The sequence below is a fragment of the Protopterus annectens genome, chromosome 7.part0 (assembly GCF_019279795.1).
Source record: "Protopterus annectens isolate FY-2018-M chromosome 7.part0, PAN1.0, whole genome shotgun sequence".
In the NCBI taxonomy this organism is placed as follows: Eukaryota; Metazoa; Chordata; order Ceratodontiformes; family Protopteridae; genus Protopterus; species Protopterus annectens.
The window spans coordinates 1,767,079,805-1,767,098,575 of NC_056739.1; positions in this window are offsets into that span (position 1 = coordinate 1,767,079,805).

Here is an 18,771-nt window from a genome sequence, read left to right on the forward strand (position 1 = left end):
GAAAGGGGAATGTGCATCCTGTTGTGTGTTCTCCTAGTTGCCAAAAGGGATATTTCCTTCATACAGACTGGTACACACGCTAGGCCTCTCCACACACACTAAGCATTTGCAGGATTCAAACCCCTACCTAACTATGTTCTGACACTCAAGACAGATGCATTAGCAGAGTATGCTATTTGCATTATTGGTAGACTTCCCTTCTGCTTTACTTATAGGGTGCTGGCATCATCTGTGTTTAGAAAGGGGAATGTGCATCCTGTAGTGTGTTTTCCCAGTTGCCAAAAGGGACATTTCCCTCACACAAAATTGCACACACACTAACCCCCCTCATTCAAACACACACTTGCAGGATTCAAACCACTACCTAACTATGTTATGACACTCGAGTCAGACGCATTAGCGGAGTGCGCTATTCGCATTACTGGAAGGCTTCCTTTCTCCTGCTGTACTTATAGGGTGCTGACATCATCTGTGTTTAGAAAGGGGAATGTGCATCCTGTAGTGTGTTCTCCCAGTTGCCAAAAGGGACATTTCCCTCACACAAAATTGCACACACACTAACCCCCCTCATCCAAACACACACACACTTGCCATTTGTAGGATTCAAACCACTACCTAATTATGTTATGACACTCGAGTCAGAGACATTAGCGGAGTGCGCTATTTGCATTACTAGGAGGCTTCCCTTCTCCTACTGTGCTTATAGGGTGCTGACACCATCTGTGTTTAGAAAGGGGAATGTGCATCCTGTAGTGTGTTCTCCCAGTTGCCAAAAGGGACATTTCCCTCACACAAAATTGCACACACACTAACCCCCCTCATCCAAACACACACATTTGCCATTTGCAGGATTCAAACCACTACCTAACTATGTTATGACACTCGAGTCGGACACATTAGTAGAGCGCGCTATTCACATTACTGGGAGGCTTCCCTTCTCCTGCTGTACTTATAGGCTGCTGACATCATCAGTGTTTAGAAAGGGGAATGTGCATCCTGTAGTGTGTTCTCCTAGTTGGCAAAAGGGATATTTCTTTCAAACAGTCTTGAACACACACTAACCCCCTCCACACACACTGAGCATGTACAGGATTCAAACCCCTACCTAACTATGTTATGACACTCAAGACGGACACATTAGAAAGCGCGCTATTCGCATTACTGGGAGGTTTCCTTTTTCCTGCTGTACTTATAGGGTGCTGACATAATCAGTGTTTAGAAAGGGGAATGTGCATCCTGTAGTGTGTTTTCCCAGTTGCCAAAAGGGACATTTCCCTCTCACACACACAAACCCCACTCACCCACCCACCCACGCACACACTGAGCATTTACAGGCTTCAAACCCCTACCTAACTATATTATGACACTCGAAGGAGACGCATTAGTAGAGCGCACTATCCGAATTACTGGGCATCTGTTCTGCACCTGCAGTATTTATAGGGTGCTGACATCTTTATTTCTACAGAGGTATGTACATGTAGTACTACCTGTCAGGTGGGGGATAGCATATATATGCATTTGCAGCCACCTACATCAGGGTCAGATATGCACATCGCACTGGCAGGTTATGTTCTATACCATGCTTTGTGACCACGGGACCTGTAACACACAACACAACCAGTCCAGAACACCACACCCACATCCAGGACACACACTTAGCTTCCCTGGGAACAGTGCCAGGATATGCAGGTGTTCACATACACCATTCCAGTTGTTAACATCAGGTACAGGCATATTGTGTGTGAGAACTACTCAGGCCTCTACCACTTTACCCTACAGCCACTACAATTTGTGGGTCCATGTGCTATGGCAGAACCACACACCACAGCCACATGGGGAATACATATTGCACCTGTCCATCTGCAACATGGGTACTCACTGTTCCACACCAGAGGTAGACCACCATTGTTGATATCTGACCATACCCACCTTTCCCTGGACATCCATATCCCATCTCCACCCCCAGGCAAGGTTGTCACTGCACACAAACTGTATTTAGCACAAGCAGACTCTACACTTGTGAAGACTGGGGTGGTCGACTTCAGAGGACCCATGCTGGGGGACTATACTGGCCACTCAGCATAATCCTTGACAATTGCATTTTATGAGCATGTGTATGGTTTGCATTGATCATGCTATCCCACATATATCCATGACTGCTCCACAACAAGACACCTGTCAGCTGTACACCAGCCATATATGCGCCGTACAACAGACAGAGTGAGCTAATATATTGCAGAGCTGTAGCCCACAGAGGGAGGACATCTGCGAACAGTTCTGGCACGGCACATCATTCACACATAATCATTACAACACAGTGTTGACAGTGGAATCGTCCAGAGAATGCAGATAGGGCAACGCTCAGTCTGTAATTGACAGACACCTACTGTCAGAGATCCTCAGCAACCCTCTCCCATCACACACCGACAACATGGCTGTGGCTTAGCACATTCAATCCCTGGGACCTCCACGGTGCCCCTGCTTGACAGAGGCACAGCTCACTAGCCTCATATGTTGCCTTCTGTGACCTACTTTACAGTGGCACAATAGCCTACTGTCCTGGGGATGCAGATGCCAAGCACACTCTGGCTGAGCTGTCATTCCCTAGGGCAACAAGCCTAGTATTGACCTCTACACCCATATGTTCAATTGTCGGATGCACAATATTTGTTGTGCTGTTCTACTGTTTGCAGGTCTTTATTGCCATAGCATTTCCTGTTCCTATGACCAACTTGTGTATCTGTGGAAGATGTTTGCATATGACAGCGATCCACTATATCACTTATGTCTCTGTAGTCATTTACTGTGTGCACTGGGCAGATTGCTGTGTTGTGGTTGGTTCCTGGACTGACACGTACAAATACCAGATATGTGTGGCCAACTGCTAAACGGAGATATGGCCTAAGTGTGTGAGCATGCCCAGTTCAGCCTTTCCATGGCATGCTGTCTGACATATGCCTCATTTATCAAAGTGTGCGAGCATTCCCAGTGTGAGCTTTCCATATGTTGCACTCTGAAGTCTACCACATATTTGGGTGTGTGTGAACTTCAACAATATCTCACTTTTATGGTTGTGTGTTGGGTGTCATGTTGTGTACTAACTGGCCAACTGCTTCGTGTCTGCCACAACAGGGATTATACTGTGCCTGCAGGGATTGCATGGGATACTTTGCAGACAGTTCTCAACATACTTTCATAATGACCTAACACTGTAGTACCGTATAGTGTACTGGTTCAGTACTTTCACTGTGGTGGACAGTATCCTGGGCTTTAGTCCTATGACTGCTTGACATCTTCATAGTTAGCACAACAGATTGTGTAGGGGCAAGTTGTGCACATATGACCATGTTGCATTATGTTCAGATATGGACTACCTACACCAGGCTCGTCCAACATTGCTAGTGTATTCCACAACATGGGTGGACATTGGCAAACACTAGCAATGTTCCCTAGGCCATTTCTGATGCTAGTCACAGGGTGTGTTTGTCCTTCGACACACATTGTAACTGGAGTTTGCCATGACATATGTCATGGTTAGTATACTGTGCCTCCGTCTACCTCTGACATAACAGTGATACCCAGGGTTAGCCTACCATCTCCCATCCACTCATCAGGATTCCTCTTGAGGGGTGTCGATATGTGACTCTCTTGCTGACTTGTACCAGGAGTTTACTGAAGAGTGGGGGTGCCTTCTGTGTTATGGATCATTCTGTACAGCTTGTCCTATGTACGTCAGTGCTGGGGTACAGGTCTCTCATCTGCATAGCTCACTGCCATTCAGATTGTACAAGGTACAACATATTCATTCATTCCAGGTTGGACATGGCTTCATACATCAGGCACAGCTTGCCTGTAGCTGGGCAGTATGGTGGTGTGTGGGGCTGCAGTTTGTTTACTCAGGCAACACATGGCATCTGTTCATGCTCTTTGCTACTCCTGGTGGGATACTGTTGTGGACTTTACAGTTGATGGAGGTGTCTGCTGCAGTATATCCCACAGGGACTATTGTAGTCACTTGTGACGCTGATGGAGGATGACTGCAGAACCACAGTGAGTTCCCCTTATCTACATCTGCCAACCTTCATGTTTGGGTGGGTATATAGTATATGTTTCTGTGAACACTACAGCCACATCTTTGTCCAGTGCAGGATATCTATCACCTTTTGTACCCAGGTCTCACATTACATGTTAGGTACGTCATAGGTTAACACCTGTGTGGTAATTTGTGGGCACTTATTGTATATCCACGGTGGTTGTCTATACACAGTTCTGCAATTAGCTTGCTGACATGGCTATGGCTCCAGTTGTCTGTTTGTAGGTGGCCCTTTTCTGGGTTGCTTGTGTCAGCTGGGGGTCGGATATGGTGGGCTGTTTGTACTCCTCTGCATACATGTTCAGTCACAGTCCTTCCATGTTGGCCTATACCTATGGGACATATATACAGAACGGGGGGGCCAAGACCAGGCCTTGTGGGATGCCACTCATATCTGCTTTGTAGTCTGACATGGATGCGGCATGTCTGACCATGTCAGTTCTGTCCTTGGTCTGGTTTGCAACCCCTCTACTGACATAGGGGTATATATTTAAGCTGGTGAACATATCCATACTGAACTCATACGGTATTGTCTAGAAGCATGTGCATGGTCCAGCTACGCTGTGTGGACCACATTGCCCTCATCAATGACCTTAATGACTGTTTCAAATGGGTCAAACATGTTTAGGGGCATGACCTGCAGTTACGACAGCCACACTGTGTAGGGTCCAGTATCAGTAGGTCCACAATAGCCTTCTGTCTGTGGTACATACTGATCCTTTCCATAGCTGTGCAGAACAAGCTTGTCAGGATCCTAGGGTTGTAGTTTGGAGTATCCATTCAGGCAACACCTTTGTTGTGATGGACCACTGTTGTTGTACACTGCTCTTTAGGTACATATCCTGTGGTAAGGCTGACATTGGGCAGTAGTGTGATTTGGCATTCCATTATTCTTGGAGTCCATGTTGGCCTCAGCACAGGACACGATCACATACCTTTGCTGCTGTGTGTTCTGCTTTGCAGATGATGGCTGTTATCTCAGCATCTGCAATATCAGGGGACCATCAGTCTGCTGGGATAGGTATTTTGCACTCTCGGGGGAGGGGGGTGTTTGCACTGCACCTAACAGGTTGCATGTTAGCAATATGTGTGTGTGTTTGGTATGTTGTTTGTAATATCTGTGTGATTTGGAGCATATCTGTGGATGCCCAACATGGTTCCTACCATCAGTTGGGTAAGCATTGTGATTATCCTTATTGTCCTGTACGTTTTGTATCTTCATAGGTTCATGGGTTCATACTAGGCTATACACCCTAGGCCATTAGTAAGCCTAGCCAGAGTGTGTGTGTCTTTCGCCACCCCTTGCTATGTTCTATTATGGCCATTTATGAATTTCTTCACTGTGCTTCTGTCTGGTCGTGACACAGTGAGGACCCCCAGTATACATGTACGATCATCCATCCACTTGGCAATATTCCTGTTGAGGTGTGTTAGTGAGGGGCTCTGCCTAACATGGATTGGGATCCTGTTTCTGGGTGTGGGGAGCCTATGGGTTATGTATCTGTCCCTCCAGCACATCTTATTTCATTATGTGTTGAGGCTGACATCTGTCACTCTCACAGCTCCAATGGCTTTGATTTCCTATGGTGGAGCATGTCCATTACTCCTGTGTTGGACATGGCCTTGTACAACAGACATACAATGCCTCTGTGTAGGCAGTCTGTGACTGCATTCAGCTGTGGTGTCTACAGCCAGGCAGATTATGACATATATTTCACACCCTTTATCCTGTTGGTGGGGTAACTATGAGTTCTTCCAAACCGCTGCAGGTGTCACGTACGGTACATCCCATATGAGTCATTGTACTAGATTATGGGTCTGATAAGGGAACAGTACAGCGGCACAGTGACCTCCGTTGATGTAGATGTGAATCCTTTCATGATACGGTGTCCAATATCAACAATCTTCCTAGCCATATTGGCATTGTGAGTGTCACATGACAGATTACTGTCGACCTGTGTCCCTAGGTCCCTGATTACTCCTTGCATACATAATGGTTTGCCACCTATGTGGTAATTTCTGTGTACCTTGTCTGGTATTTGGTGGGACATTCATACTGTCCAGTGTCTTCAGGATGTCTGGGTGGAGTGCTTGTGTGTGAGAGTGTGGTCTGTCGCATGTTACAGACTGTACAGCAGTTTGGACTACACTTAGGTGCACATGGGTGGTCTCTGCTGCTTTGTGCATTGTCAGTTACCTGGCCATATGGGTGTCTGTGCTGCATATGGATACTCCCCCTCCTTTGATGTTTTGGTGCAGGTGTTGGGGCCATAACACATGATATGTGGTATAGCCTAGTAGTGCTGGTGTGCTATCACTAGGCTTGCAGCAGGCTTCTGTCACTGCACAGACATTGATGTTCTCCATAATGGGAAGTGCCTCAGGGGCATGCATATTGCAGTTTACACATCTGGCATTGGTCAGCATTACCCTTATGTTTCCTACCACTTATGTTTTCTAGGGTGGTGGGTAGTCTTTTTGGCCTTGCCTACATACGGCTTTATGGAGGCGGCAAAGGCCTTATCCAGTATCCAGATGCACACGGGTAACAGGTGCAAGCCAACCCTGGAACAGCAGCATGGCTTGTCATTCTTGACATCTCAAGCAGACAGACATTAGACCCTCTTGGACTGACAGCTGTAACTGTGCCAGCTGTTAAACATGAGCATTCTGTGTTTGTACTATGACATCATTCTTGGTGAGGGTTGGATGCTGCACACAGCCAATGTCATACCGGCCTGGGGTACATACTCAGAGGGACCATCCATGTTTCTTTTCATGTTGACCAGGGAGGTACATCTCAGGTAATTCACACCAGCATGGACATTGAGTGCATCATATTTCTGCTTGCTTTGGGGTGACCTACGTACTTGTGCTATGTGGCATTTTGTGGCAGCCTACAGGCAGCTTACTCTACTCTTTCCCTTGTTCAGTCTGGTGAGTGGGACAGCAGTGTGTCTGCCTATACAGACACCTATTACAACTGTATCAGGCATGTTGTTTCTCCTTCTGGCCTGTGACTGTTTGGCACACCAGCTTTGCATACTATTCGTTGCATGTGCTATGTTTGAAGGTTGTGGTTGCTTGTGATCTGCTTTGGTGGCTTCTGTTGGTGTGGTGTGTTTGTAATTAAGGCGTCCGGGAATATTTGTCTGTGTTTATGTGTTTGGTTTACAGTTGTGGTAGGTCTATGTGGGACTGGGTTTGTGGTGTATGTGGTTACCTTCTCCTCCTGACTAGTTTTGACAGTACTGAGTTGGTGGAGCTCAACCTCTGGTTTGGATACATGGTTGCATCTATCACATATATTTGTATTTATTGGGCGGTGTTGTGGTTGTCTGTGTACTTGGGACTGGTGTCACATTGCCTCTGGATTCACAGATTCTACTTGTTGTGGCTGGACTTAGTGGATTGTATGTGTGGACATATGTTATTGCCATACTACTGGTCAGTGATTACTTCCCTTTTTATGTTTGCTCTATAATGTGGTAGCTTCCTCATTCTCTTGCATGGTTTGGTAATGGCTGGAGTCCAGCATGCCAGATGCCTGCGTGTATGGCATTGTTTGTTGTTGTTATTTGTGATTGCATACTCCAGGCATTCCTGGCTGTGTTCATGGAATGCCTGCATAACATGTTCTGCAGTGTGTCTCATATTCTGCACTTGCACAGGGCCTCTCCTGGAGTCAACATCAGTTTGGAGGGCTGCAACCTATGCTTTACACATGTTTTTCACTGTGGTATTCTGGCCAGGGACTGGGGTCAGGATGTGTATATCCAGTGTGATTACTCTATGGTCTGGTCTTACCGGTGAGAGGTACACTTCTCATCTTGCCATCCATTACACATGTTGCTGATTATCACATCCAGTATGCTTACCCCTCTTGTGGGAGTGGTACATTGTTCCTGGGCATTTTGGTTTATGGATTCTGGGAACTTTTCTCCTACTGTGTTGGTGCTAGTATAATGCTCCCGGTGTATGTCTGGGTATTTTCAGTCAAGCAATATAATGTGGTTTGGGGGGCTTGATATATTCATGTATTCCGATATAGGCCAGGTGCAGTTCCTGGTATTAGGACAGTAGTCTGCAGCAGGCTATATACTGGGAGGCGGTTTTAGCCATTGGTATTTGACCATGGCTAATCCATGCTGCTTCTTGTTGTGGTACCAACATGGGGGTGTGGTTATTCTTAACAATTATTGCTAGTCACCCTCCTTTTGTATATTGTCAGATGTTTTGCGGCTGTACAGCACATTATGAGGTGTGACCTGGTAGTGTTAGGGTGCTGATGTGAGCCTTGACCCAGTTCTCTATTACAGGACTGGTATCTACATTCTCCATACTGTGTGCGTTTACACTGCACACATCTTGCTGTTTAGACATCTGGCATTGGGTAGCATTACATCTAGGTTCCTATCCCTTGTGGAACCTATGAAGGTGGGTTTGTGTTTTGAGACTTACCTATTCAGGGCATGCTGTGGGTACTGACAGCCTTTGCCAGTATCCATGGGGCATGGCATAATAGGTGCATGCCACCCCTAGCAGGTGGTGCATCATGTCATGCTCCGCATGACTTCCCAGCCTGAAACACATTGGCTCCCCTTTGACTAACTGCATTACTTCAGCCAGTTATTCCACTTGATCATCCCATCGTCATTTTGTGGCTTCATGCTTGGTGAGGGTGGATGTTAGTCAGGGTGCTCAGGTGTGCATATAGTACATGGTGTTACATTACTTAACACATGGCATTCATGCCTCAGGTGGTGCTGCAGGGCTGCCTCTGTCAGATGCGCATATTACACTTCCCTGTACATGTTTGTGAGCAGGTCATGTCATTTTAGGCATCCATGTTATTATTTGAGTGAGTCAGAGGGGTATCATTCCCAGGGTTCCTACTGAGCCAGTGTATGTGCTATGCGTTGCCTCTTTGCCAAGGCCAGGGCATACTGGGCATGCCTCCTTCTGCCTACTGGGGCAGGCTCAGGTTGTTCCTCCTCCGAGTCACGCTCTGCCTGTGATGGCCTTGGCAATGGTGGGGGGCTGTTTGGCCCGGCCCTATGCTGGTCCTGCTGCAGCTGTTTTCGCAAGATCATATTATGTAGCATAGCACATACCATGACAATTTGGGTACATGTAGTTGGTGTGTACTGCAAGGCTCCACCAGATGTGTCCAGACACCGGAACCGTGACTTGAGCAGCCCAAACACATGCTCTATTACAGTCCCAAAAATGAGCAGCAAATAATCCAAGGCTAAGGACAACGTGCTATGAAAATAATAGTATTGCAAAGTCTCCCAAAGCATGCACGTGGTCCAAATGGCTATAGAACGTAAAAAGTAAACTCGTTGACTCAAAAATACAAATTCACTGTGTAAATCCAAAGTTGTCAAGGATAAAAAAAATTTATTCACAACATCAGTGGCGCTGGTGCGCGACTAGCTTCATCTCAGATCTATCTACCATTACCATTGATTTGCTATAATATAAACACAAAAAAAAAATTTTGGTTATTGTCAATATCTAATTATCTACGTAATAACATATGGACTGCTTCTATATGCATCTCAGACAAGGCAGCCACTACTAGAAAACATTTACTAAAGGTACATATCATTTAAAAGCATCCTCATGTCTAAAAAACGAACCAGTCCATAAAACTGCATTTGTTCATAAAAAGTAATTTAAAAAGTAATTTTAAAAATAGAATTCTTATTTGGTACCATTCTTATATGTCTAGCAAAATGTTACTAAACCTGATACATTCATGGCTTATGAAATGTGTATATCCTTGATTTATGAATGTATCAGGTTTAGTAACATTTCGCTAGACATATAAGAATGGTATCAAATACGTATTCTATTTTAAAATTATTTTTTAAATTGTTTTTTATGAACAAATGTAGTTTTATGGACTGGTTCGTCTTTTAGACATGAGGATGTTTTTTAAATAATATGTACCTTCAGTAAATGTTTTCTAGCAGTGGCTACCTTGTTTGAGATGCATATAGAAGCAGTCCACATGTTATTACGTAGATAATTAGATATTTTGGACAACCAATCAGATTTTTTGTGTTTGTATTTATATTAAAGCAAATCAATGGTAGATATTAGTCTGATGAAGCCAGTCGGCGAAAGCGCTCACTATGTTGTGAATAAATTATTTTTATCCTGACAACGTTTGGTCTACTTTTGGATTTACACAGTGAATTTGTATTGTTGAGTCAACGAGTTTATCATTTACGTTTTATAGCCAGTTGGACCACGTGCATGCTTTGGGAGACTTTGCAATACTATTATTTTCATAGCACGTTGTCCTTAGCCTTGGATTATTTGCTGCTCATTTTTGGGACTGTCTTTTTGCTATTTTTATTCACTGATCAGCAACAACCGAGGATGGCGAACGTTAATGCACAAGGAACTGATAACATAGAGCTGCCGTACGTTCCGCCGGCAGTGACGAAATCATTTAATCTCCAAGATCGTTTTCAAATTTGCTTGAGCGGTGAAGGGAATCAGCTACTGGGCTTTATACCAGATTGCGAGACCCCGGAAGGTGATAGAGATGTTACACAAGACGCGAATGCGTGGAGAGACCTTGAGGAATTGGAGAAAGCTTTCACTAAACTGAAAAGACTCCAGGTACAGAGGCAGTACTTTGAGACATGTATTAGCAAGAAAATAGTGCCTCGTGGGCTCAGAATTTTAAAAATGCCCACGTCTGGCAATCAGTTTCCGGACTTGCTATATAAGTGGCAGCAGCTCAATTTGGAACTGAGTTATAGCCACATGCGCTTACTTATAGACTTTCACACACCTGAAGAAAAAAGACTAAGGGAACTGGTTAAAGAATTGTACGACAGTTTTTTGCTTAAATACAATGATAATGTTTATGTTTTAAGATTAGAGAGAGTTCTAGATGATGTAACACTTTTGGAGAAACGATTGTTGGATCAAAAAAGAAATAAGATCACCAGAGACTTACGTGATTTTACTAATAATCATGTTTTTATGTGGCCAAGGGAGAACCATGGTAGCATTACACATGCAACACACACTAGGGATTATTTTCAACAAAGAGGTAGGCCCAGTAGTAATAATTTGTCTAAATCCAATTTATCTAATTCTGACATTAACATATCACAAGGCAATAACAGGCCAATGAGTAGGGTAACTAATGACAATGCTTCTGCTTTAAATGAGACAACAGCTCCCCTTGTTAGAACTGAATCCTCTCAGTCTAATATAATCTCAGGGAGCCAGAAACAGTTTGCTATATTAGGTTCTCACCCCGATGAAGGAGATGACCACAACTTAGCATTAGGAGATGAAAATAATGGTGTCGCTGAGATACAAAGAGAGGGGACTCAGTTTAGGGGGACTTCCCCTCCCACTGTAACAACTTATTCACAGGTAGTTAGACCTAAAGAACAGGTGAACAAGCATTCTAGTAGTTCTAACAATAATAACAAGGTGAATATACCATTTCCTATAGCACAGGAAAATTTTTTGGGGAGAAAAAGGTCTGCAAGCAGAGGCAGACAAAAAAGAAAGTGGTCAATGGAGGAACAACAAGGACCCACCATCAAGAAAATGTGGGAAAGAACAACACATTAATAGTGAATTTATCTAGCAAGATTTTAACGGTGTATGAAGAACAAGTCCTGAATAAAGGGTTGAGTTTTATTCCATCCAGAAAAACGGATGTTGTAGACTTGGTTGTAGACACCAAGCTGTTTACCAGGAAAATACAGTTAGCTTTAGAGTTTGGGAGTAATATTCAGGAAAGAGGCCTAAGTAGTTTCAGACCAGTAAGTACTTATACCCCACAGTTGAATCCAACATTAGAAGTATTCAACCATGTTGTTGAAAATGACATATACGCACAGTCACAGAATGTTTTGAATAATAAATATAAATACAACTTAAATTTTCAACAGAGGAAAGCGCTGAAGGGGCTAAAGGAAGATAGAAATCTGGTGATTAGACCAGCAGATAAGGGAGGCCCCATAGTTTTGTTAGACACGGTTGAATATAATACTAGGATGAGACTGATGCTGGAGGACACAAATTCGTATTTGAAAATAGATACTACAGTCTTGATAGATAAAGTCTTTAACATCTTCTACACATTGGATGATCTACTTATGTCCTCTGACATTACCAAAGATTTGTACGACTACTTTAAGGTCGAAAACCCTGTAATACCATGTATCCAGGGGTTACCCAAGGTTCATAAGTCATTAAGAGATCCACCAATGAGACCAATTGTAGCCGGACAAGGATGGGCTACAGAACCATTATCAATCTACCTAGATAGTATACTTAGACCACTTGTAGATAAAAATACAACAATACTTAAAGATAGCAAACAGTTCTTATTAGATTTATATGATTGTACCAAGAGCCTAAGGGATGATGAACGTTTCATCTTAGTCACCCTGGATGTAGTCAGCTTATTTACAGTCATTCCGAATGATTTAGGTATGACATACATCTCAGATTACCTGAAGACTAACACACAATTCTCGAATAGTAAGGTGGAATTGTTAACCTTGTTTTTGGAAATAGTCCTAACAAACAACATTTTTGTTTTTGATGATACGTTTTACCTGCAGAGGGATGGCGTAGCTATGGGCACTTCTTGTGCCAATAGCTACGCCAACCTCGTCATGTCTACTTGGGAAGACAGACTTATGTGTAATAACGAATTATATAAGAAAAATGTGAGGTTGTATCGACGTTTTGTCGATGATCTTTTCTTTTTATGGTTGGGAGATGAAGAAACTTTAAATCAATTCATAACATTGTTAAATTCCTCTACTGACTTCCTTAAGTTTACTGCAAATTCATCTAGGACTAACATCTCTTACCTGGATGTTGAGATTCATAGAATGGGGAATGGACTACTAAACACATCAATACATAGAAAGGCCTGTTATAGAAATAATCTTTTGCATAGACAAAGTATGCATCCAGGATATGTGTTTAATAATATTCTAAAAGGCCAGTTCATGAGAGCGTCACGACTTAACCCCAGTGACGAACAACATAAAGTAGAATGTGTAGATCTAATGAATAAATTTTTAGAGAGAGGTTATGATCTCAGGAAAATAAGTGACATTATGAAAGAAACAAGTGATATGAGAATGGATAGAGCTAGACCCTATTTCATGGACCAAAAGGAATGTTCTCAAATAGATAAACGGAATGATAATGTAGTAAAAGCCACTACTTTTTATAGTACTAACAGTAAGGACTTTATGGGTATGTTAAACAAAAACTGGAACATCCTATTGTCGGATCAACAGATACAGAAGTTGGTGGGTCCAAAACCAAGAGTTATTTATAAAAACCATCCAAACTTGAAGAGACTACTATGTAAACCCAAAGTAAGTTTTAAGTCAAAACATGAGAATGCTTTGCATGTAAACACAGTAGCTTGTGGGAAATGCAATCAGTGCAGTTACATCAGTGACTGCACTGAATTTGTACACCCTAATACAGCACGGAAGTTCACATTCTTTACCAATACAAATTGTGAGTCTAGAAATGTAGTATACCTTGCTGTATGCAGGGCTTGTCCGAGTTACTACGTAGGGAAGACTAATAGGATGTTGAAAGAACGCATCAGAGAACACAATTATCAAATAAGGATAGGCACAGATACTAATGCTTTGTCCAGACATTGCATACAGGTAGGGAAAGATCATCAGTTCTGTTTCCATGTTATACAAGAATTGAAACAGGGTATCAGAGGTGGAGACATTATAAATAGGACCCTTGAATGTGAGACCAGGTGGATTATTAGATTTAGGTCAGATAAACCACCCGGCCTGAACGATAAAGTGCAAATTAAACCCTTTTTAAAGAACAGAAGGGTGTTCAGAAACAAGTGACTTGAGTTCAACATCCTGTTACATACATATATATCTTGGGCCACGGTTGACAGGAAACAGATACTCTAGATGCTTTGTATATACCCCCTTACCCTATATAGATGGACACACTTCTATATTCTTATGCCTTTATTACCTTATTATGGTATGCTACCCCTGTTTTTGACCCATAGAAGTTCCCTGGTTTTCCCACCATAAGATCTTAATTCTACTGCATTTTTATTGAGGTATATTTGCATTTGTGTCTTTTTCCCTGCATCTGCATAAGTTTATGAATTCAATTTTAGGCCATTGCAGCTTAATGTATTATACATGAGAATAGCTCCTCATTATATACAATCACGATGGTTTACGAAGAAAATCCAGATTGTTACCTTCTGTCACGTATGCAATGAATACATGATGTGTTCTATTGTCAATCCGCATTAATACTAATATTTACTAAGTACATTTAATGTTGTTTTTATTACACGTTTCATTAATGTACTTGTGTAATACGTAATTTTAAATAAACTGCACATGCACCGTCCACACTATGGTCAGATTGGCGTAATCGCCATATGAATAATATCCTTTGTCTGAGCTAGAGGAGCGTGCAGACGTGCCCTTGAAGCTGCATATTTTGAAAATAGCACTGAATAAATCTTATTTGGATTAGAAGAGGGCATAGATGCTATTTTGTCACTGCTTTTGCCACTACGACCATTATAGAACACAACGGCCGTTGAATAGACTCGTCTTTTATTTACCATGTGAGTGTAAATCAAGTTAATGCTTTTTGTCATTATAAGCCGAAGATACGTTACATAGGCAATAATGCTTTGAATTTTTGGATACAGCCTATGATTTTCTGGCTTATGAAATGTGTATATCCTTGATTTATGAATGTATCAGGTTTAGTAACATTTTGCTAGACATATAAGAATGGTACCAAATAAGAATTCTATTTTTAAAATTACTTTTTAAATTACTTTTTATGAACAGATGTAGTTTTATGGACGGGTTCGTTTTTTAGACATGAGGATGCTTTTAAATGATATGTACCTTTAGTAAATGTTTTCTAGTAGTGGCTGCCTTGTCTGAGATGCATATAGAAGCAGTCCATATGTTATTACGTAGATAATTAGATATTTTGGATAACCAATCAGATTTTTTGTGTTTGTATTTATATTAAAGCAAATCAATGGTAGATATTAGTCTGATGAAGCCAGTCGGCGAAAGCGCTCACTATGTTGTGAATAAATTCTTTTTATCCTGACAACGTTTCGTCTACTTTTGGATTTACACAGTGAATTTGTATTTTTGAGTCAACGAGTTTACTTTTTACGTTCTATAGCCATTTGGACCACGTGCATGCTTTGGGAGACTTTGACATGCTCTATTACATTACATGTTTGTGCGTGTGCCTCATTATGGCGTTCCTGTTCAGGTGTGTGTGTGTGTTTCTGATGGGTGTCATCAGCCACGGCTCCAGTGCATAACCTGCATCCCCCACTAGGTGTCCATGTGGGATTTCCCCATTGGCAAATGTCTGGTACAGCTGCGTCAAATGCCAGATGTGGGAATCGTGGCAACTCCCAGGGCAGCCAGCACACACATTCATTATTATGCCCTGGGCATCACACATGACCTGGCAGTTGATGGAGGGGAAGCCCTTGCGGTTAATGTAGGCCCTACCCCGCTCACCGGCTAGTGCTTTGATGCATATGTGCGTGCAGTCTATTGCACTCACTACCTCAGGGTATTCCGCTATTTGCTGGAAGAGACGCATATTGCCGGCCAATACCTCACGGGCATTGGGGAAATATACATGATCACCGACATGTGCTGACATGGCATCCAGGAACTGGTGCAGTACCCTGGAGGCTGATGCCTGTGATATCCCCATCATATCGCCAGTTGGTCTCTGGAAGGTACCTGTTGCTAGTATTCTTACGCCAACACATACCTTGGTTTCCACTGGGATGGGTTCCCCTCTGTTGGTTCTGTGTGTGAGGCGTGGTCTGCACAGCTCAACAATTTGCTGCAGGAGCTCTCTGTCCACTCTATAGCGCTCTACTGTCTCCAGCTCATGTAACCCATGGTAGGTGACCCTGGGCCTGTACACTCTTCTCCGTCTCCTCACTGTGGGTTGTCTGGCACCATCTGCAATTGTCACCACCCTCAGCAAGTCGCCTATGTCTCATTATGACAGCTATGGCAGCCCCTAACATTTCTGCTCTGAGTGAAGCTTTTTCATTTTTCACTTCTATTAGCTTACTCCTGTCTTGCAGTGTCTCTTAAGCGAAACATCCTGCACTACTGTTTGCAGAGTTTTAAGTGCTGGGCTGGGCTACTATTCTGCCTGTGTAATTGCCTGCTTCTAATTGTTTTCACCTGCTAGCTTCCTATTAATTCTGGTGCTTCCTTTTTCCTCTCTGTTTCCTCAGGGGGGAGCAACGTGCATACCATCAGAAACACGCTCACAGTGGCTTACACGCGTGCACACGTGCTTACACGGTTCAGCATCTACTTATTCGGGTTAAAACGTGCGCACACCCATGCAAACACTGTTACATGTCTGCCAACAGCCTCCAACATACTTAGCCTGCCCTACACAAGCGCACACCAGCGCAAACAGTGTTAAACATCTCCCAACATGCTCCCACATGCTCAGTCTGCCTTACACGTGCGCACACTGCCCTACTCGTGCTTCATGGTGTGCACACGTGTGCATGCATGCCCAGCAAGAAACTTTGGTGTAAGTAACAGTGTACACCTTCCATTTCTTGACTTTACATGACTTATCTAGTGGCACACCTCTTTCCATGATCTGTGTCTGTCATCTGTCATGTTACACTGACCTCCAATGAACTGCATTTCTTTCTACCATTCCCCCCTGTGATGTCACCTATCTCCTACTTTATTCCTCTCCCTTATGTATCTCTTACACTACTCAGACTGTACTCATTTGCTATGTGACTGTGAGATTCAGTATCCTAACCCTCATTTACATGAGATTGCCTACTAATGCTTAGTTACATGTCTTAGACTCAGCTTCCCCCCTTAGCAACCACTACACGGTGGCCATGTTGTTTTTGGTCTGCTGGTCCCTGCATTGTCATTCCATGTATTGCATAAAACCCACATTTGTGGGTTTATAACCTTCATTTTTATGTTTTATACAGTGCAGCCCATTACAATTATATTTTTAATATTTTTGCATCGGGTTATCTTGCCAATTGCCACATATTTGGCCATTGGCATGCTGCCTGAGTCATATGCACCCTTTTTTGGAGCTGACATGGCTCCACTGTGGAATTTGCAGAAACGTACTCAGTTGTCAACTGAGTACATTTCTGCAGCTAAAACATCTCTTACACGGACTGGTTTCTGCTTTGTGGATCGCTAATATACCTCATTTGCATACCTTTCGGCTGCAAGTGAGGTATTTAGCATATCCACGCCCAGTCCGTGTAAGAGACGTTTTAGCTGGTCTCTTACATGGAGTTAGGGCTGTTCCTGGATCGCGAGGCTTGCATGGAGTGTTGCACGTCTCTTACACTCTGTGCAAGCCTTTGTGAATCCTGACCCATATTTCTTTGTTTTACTTTTCAAAAATCTCTAGGTTTTGTTGTTTATATTTCCGCACTTCATCAGATGCTTCTTTTTCCAAACAGATCTATGTTTCTTGATCTATATACTGTTTTTCACAAATCTGTTGTATTAATAAATACACATTTTTATTTCAAACTTCTGACAGTTTTTCTTGTGGAAGTATTTTTCTTTCCTCTAGTTTCTCTCTTAATTGTTTTGTATATCTTGTGTCTGGAAATTCTGGGCTTTTTGCATAACAGATTCTTTCTTATCCTCAGTAGTCTACTTTATTGTCTTTATGGCTCTTCTTTGGCCTATCAGTTTTTGTGATTTTTGTGGACTACTACTTCCTTCTACAGCAGGGAGGCCATCCTTCCCTTGGGCCTGATCTGGCCCCATTGTAGGAATGTTTCCATATTTTGAGGATTTTACACTGTCATCTTTTCCAGTCCTGGCACCAGTGTGCTTACCATAATTGAGCACTTTTTTATCCTGGGTCTTGTGCACCCAGCTATATTTTTTTATTTTTTAACATACTTCTGTCCATAATATATGCTATATAAATGCAGTCTATATATCAGTGTCATCTTGGTGAGAGTTTTTGAAAAACAGGGTCCACCTCACGAAGGTACTCACCAAGCCTTGAGGATGAGTCAGCAATAATACTCTCCTTTACTTGCTAACTTATCATCTCTCCATTCGGACCGCTATCATCTCTCCATTCGGACCAGATAGTCCATACACCAACTAGCTGGCTCAGTGTAGGTGTCTCCATTTATAATACTTTCTGCACACTGCTGTGTGCTGCCTTTGAGGTTCAAACACAGTCAAAGAAAGCCTTGTGGTTACCCTTTGCCCAGAAGGCTATCTTTATTTCAAATTGGGTTTAGTAGACTTGATTTGTCCTTTTAATTATCTGTTTAGATTAATAAGAGTGTTTTTATCATGCTGGGCATAATATTTCCTAATCTTGGTTATGACTTTTTTCTTTTGTTGTACAATCTGTTTATGTTTGGATTGTTTCTGGTTGGCACAGCTGTTTCTATGCATTTATTGAAATTATTGTACTTGGCTTCTGAGAGCACTTCTGCATAGAAAGCTGTGTTCTCAGGGTTTGGGGGTGGGCTTGAAATTTGGACGGATTATCCCTTAGTAGAGGGAAGTTTGCCTTAGAATAGTTCCTAAATGTTACATGGTTAGCTAAGG